This window comes from Linderina pennispora, assembly GCF_002104995.1.
Source record: "Linderina pennispora strain ATCC 12442 chromosome Unknown DL89scaffold_182, whole genome shotgun sequence".
Lineage (NCBI taxonomy): Eukaryota > Fungi > Kickxellomycota > Kickxellomycetes > Kickxellales > Kickxellaceae > Linderina > Linderina pennispora.
The window spans coordinates 1-4,628 of NW_024468430.1; positions in this window are offsets into that span (position 1 = coordinate 1).

The window sequence follows — 4,628 nt, forward strand, 5'->3', positions numbered from 1 at the left end:
ATAAAGTACTCGATTCCGGCTGCTACCGCATGTGCATGCAAGGTGACATCTCATGGTCATGTGTGACATTGATTTGAGTACGAGAGTATGTGATAATCAGGTAATAAGGTAATCACCGCTCTAACTGCTGTTCTAAAGTTAGTGACTTTATGTGAACAACGTATATAGCAGCACTCATGGTCAAGTGCTTATATGCAAAAAGACATTTTCTTACGTTATGTATTAAACATATAAGATGCAGGGGAAAAGTGAAGTGAAAGGGCTCCACTTACATGCCAGTCAGTGGTTAATATATCCTTTGCCTAGCGTAAAACAACAAAGTTCAGAAAACAGTGAAGTCTGGTACATCCGAATGAATGATGAAACCTGCACTATTTATTCTTGGGCGCGCTAGCCCGCTTTTGAGAAACTTGTTGAGCAGCGGTACCGACAACAGATGATATTGTAAAGTAAAGGGGTTCCAAGGCTCTTCCCCTTGTTCAGTGTAGATGTGATGGAGCGGCACCAGCCTGTTCTACACCGCCTGGTTAAACTTCTGCAATAAAACGGAAAGAAATGAGGATAAATGACATTCATATATAATAAATTAGATCTTGTCCGGGTTAAATCTGATCGGAATGCCCTCCCACGACTTGTAGTAGTCATAGTCGCGCTGCTTGTGCTTGGCTGCCCACTTTGTCAGTCTCAGCTGGTACATGGACTCAAACATAAACATCATAGAGTCTTCGCAAATGCGTCTAGGGAGCAACTCGTGCGTAGTTGCAATTTCCACGGTCTTCGTATCTGGTCCATGCGGTGTCATAGTGGAGAGTAGACAAGCACCACCAGGCAGGAATCCGCCCTTCTTTGCCTCGTACTCGCCATGGATCAGACCCAGGAACTCGGTCATGCAGTTGCGATGGAAGAATGGCGGGCGGAATGTGTGCTGCTGTACTTCAAAACGCGGCGGGAATATGATGAAGTCAGCTACAGCCGTGCCTGGATGAACCGACTTGCAGGTCAGGACGGTGAAAATGGACGGGTCGATGTGATCGTAGCTGACCGAGTTGATGACGTTAAAGTTTGCCAGGTCGTACTTGTACGGGGCGTAGTTGCCGTGCCATGCGACCACATCGAAGGGCGAGTGGTCCTGCTGCGCAGCAAACATCTCACCCTGGTACTTGTTGACGATCTCCCATGAGTCACTCGTGTGCTCGTACTTTGCTGTCGGCGTCTGGAAGTCACGCGGATTTGCCAAGCCGTTGGCACCAATGGGGCCTAGGTCTGGCAGCTCGAAGTGGTTATCGTAGACCTCCAGGATGTATCCGCGGCTCGGTCCGTCCGGCAGGCCGACGGAGAAGCGGATGCCACGCTGGATCACGGCGATCTGGTTCGGCGCCACCATGATCGGGCCAAACTCGGTCTGCACATCCAGACGGCCCTGTTGCGGCACAATCAGCAGGTCGCCGTCCGAGTTGCTGAATGCACGCTTATCCATGCTCTCCGTGGCCGCATAAATGTGCACGGCCAGACCGCTCTTCAGGGCGGTATCCCAGCGCCGCCGATTGTGCACAGACCGGTGACAAAGTCGAGCGGCTCCGACTCGGGGATCTCGAACGGCAGCCAGCAAATTTGGGTCGGCGTGGTCACAGTAGTGTGGTATCAAAGTTACCGATAACCTTGTTCTGACTGGAGAGAAACGGCTCAAAGGGCTTGTGCATGGCCGCCGGGTGGATGCGGTACAACCACGTGCGCTGGTTGCCGGCACGGCCCACGGTGAAGGCTGTGCCGAGAGCTGCTCGGCGTAGAGCCCGTACGGGCACACCTGGGGAGAGTTTTGGCCACAGGCAGTGCGCCTGGGAGGGCCTCCGACGAGAAATGGTTGCCGAAACCCGATTGGTATTTATACGGGTCGCTGTGGGTGGTGGTAGATGAATGCATGCAGATGTGGTGGATTAGAGTTTACGTGTTTCGCGAATGAGATGTGTACTTTTTGCCCCTTCTCAGCTCTCTGCTTTTATAGTTCGCCTGACCCAACTAACATGCAGGCAGATGTACGGGGTAATCGTTCATGGTCTCACACCATATCTCCAGTTATTATTCTGTAGCCAGCGTAATACCTGGCAAGATGTCTCGTGAAGTATAGTATGGCTATAATTGCATGCTATTTGTATAGTGCTACACTATTCATTCATAGCTTACTAGTGGGTGGGGGTTGTATAAAAGAGGATATATTGTGACAATTATTAGGTGGCGGAAATCCTGTGGCTACTCGTGTTGTTTCATCTTATTATGTGGCGGCTAGGGGCGGGCACCCGCTACTAACACTAGGGCCAGTGAGCGAGCGCCGAGCCAGGCGTGCAATGGCGTGCGCTCTAACACCTCTGCGAATTGCAGTTTTCGGGCTAATATCGCAGCCGAGAGCAACATGTATGGCAAGACTCCTATCTGCAATCGTTGTATCTAATTGACCTCTCTGTATGCTATGAATTAAAACTACAAGAAAAATGATCAGCAAGTAAAGAGCCGAGACTCTACTTATGTGTCAAATGGTGGCTAACGTGCCTTTCGCCTGGTGCACAACGATAGAGCCCAGAGAGTTGGCTACCTTTATAGTCCAATGCGGTTCTCGGATTGGCAGAAAACTAGACAAATAATGAAGGCATGGAATCCGACTACTAAACCCGACAATGAGGTTCTCACCTGCCACATTGGGCAAGTCGAATTGACGTCATGACATTGTGCCAGAAGGAACGGGTCATATGTCTATCACCTGTTGCTCTTTCCTTCTTTTTTTCGTTTTCTTTTGTTTCTCTTAGTAAAAACTTCTGTATACCTTAAACCCCCAACTATGTGGCAAGCTGTTGCTCTGTGTATTAGAGTATACGTTGAAAATAATTCTAGTTGAGGCCTCCGGAGATGAAAGAAAGAAATAAACCTGAGTGACAGAATAGGTAGCCACTATCTCTCACCAGAGACTATAAATCGCCATCAGAGCTTCCTTCCTGAGTAAATGCACCGGTAGGGTACACGTTAGGAGCTTTGGCAACAGCTCGCTGCTCTTCTAGCTCGGCTGGGTGTGTATCCATCGACTCGGCTCCGCAATAGCATGTAGTACTTGCTCTGACCATCATGTGGCAGTGTTGCGAATATATATATTCTTGGGGGCTGTAGATATTACTGTCATTTAAACCTGATGAAAATGCATATTCACAACATTCCAAAAAAAAAATAAATGAAAGAAAAATGGAAGGAAGAGAAAGGTACTGTTGGGGCCAGGTGGCAGTTTCAAAGATTTCGTAGTCGTGCTCGTACATAGTGTAGCAAGAACCCCGGGATACCGATTGTGACGAATGACACTATCAAATACCCGATGATGTATCCACTACGTGCGCTTCTATGTGAGGCTCGTTGACAGCTGGCGAGTCTATTGACATTGTGTCATTCATGCTGGCGTCACTGTGCACACAGCGCTGCGATTCTTCAGCTAATTCGGTGCTTTCGAAGTACCAGGTTCCGCATATCCGTAAATGTACATGATAAAGCACTACTGAAGAAGGAAATGTAGTAGGCCAGAGATTATGTACGCGGATGCTATCTATATCGTGGCCATGCTAGTACATAGAAGAGATCTACGCAACTCGCAAACCGGGATCAGTAAAAGTATGGAAATGGCGAGACCACAAACCCGAGTCCATTGAATGATTGACCCAGCCCCATGTCAGGTTTCTGCTATTGTGGAGGGTAAGTCCATAGATAAATGCAGGTGTTTCCAGGCAACCAGTCAAACCAACCTCCCCACTACCATCAGCCCCAGTATATTTCTTCATTGCGTGAAAGCATGCTCTTATATGCTTCTGCATCTCAGGTCAGTCAATAGTACTGTGGTGGACTCTTATGCCGTGGAATCTCCTGTTACCCTTGGCGAATATCTACTATTCTGTACTAGAATTTCTCTGCTTGCAATGCGAGCCCGGCTGCTAGTCAGCATGGGTTGACACATCGATAAGAGCATCACAGCGAGCCGGTCATTTGAACGTGTCGGATGGTTGTTGGTGCAATGGCGATCATGGTCATCTCCCATCTTGATAGCCTGCTCAGCGTAGGCGTTTCAGCGCTGGTTCGCTGCTGCTGGCAGCAGAATCGCCTGCTGCTGCTGAACACCTCTTGCGCGGCCTCTTTGTTGCGGTAGTGGTGCTAGAAGCATCGGCAGAAATGGCCATAGAACGACAGAACCGTTCAGGAATACTGCCTGAATCACAGAGTGACTGGAAAACGAGTCTGAAGTTCAGAACTGCTGCGAGATCGCGGTTCAAGAGCCGAGACGAATAGGCCCGCCTGTATTGTGCCATGGCCCGCTTACATGACTCGCTTGTACAGCGGAGAAGGCCATGGCACTTCACAGTTGGGTTCTTCGATCTCTGGTAGGGCCGCGGGTTGGGAACATGCCGGGATGTCTGCTGCTGCCGCCGATGCAGCAGCAAGTGAATCAGCCGCTACTGCTGCAATTGCTGCAGTGGCCTCTGTTTCATCTGATGGCATCTTCGCTGCTTCACGTGTAGCCTTCTTGGCCAATTTTTTGCCCTTTTCTGCTGCTTTCCTTGCCTCTGTTGCTGCCCTCTTTGCTGCGTTGATCTTGGTAACCTGCT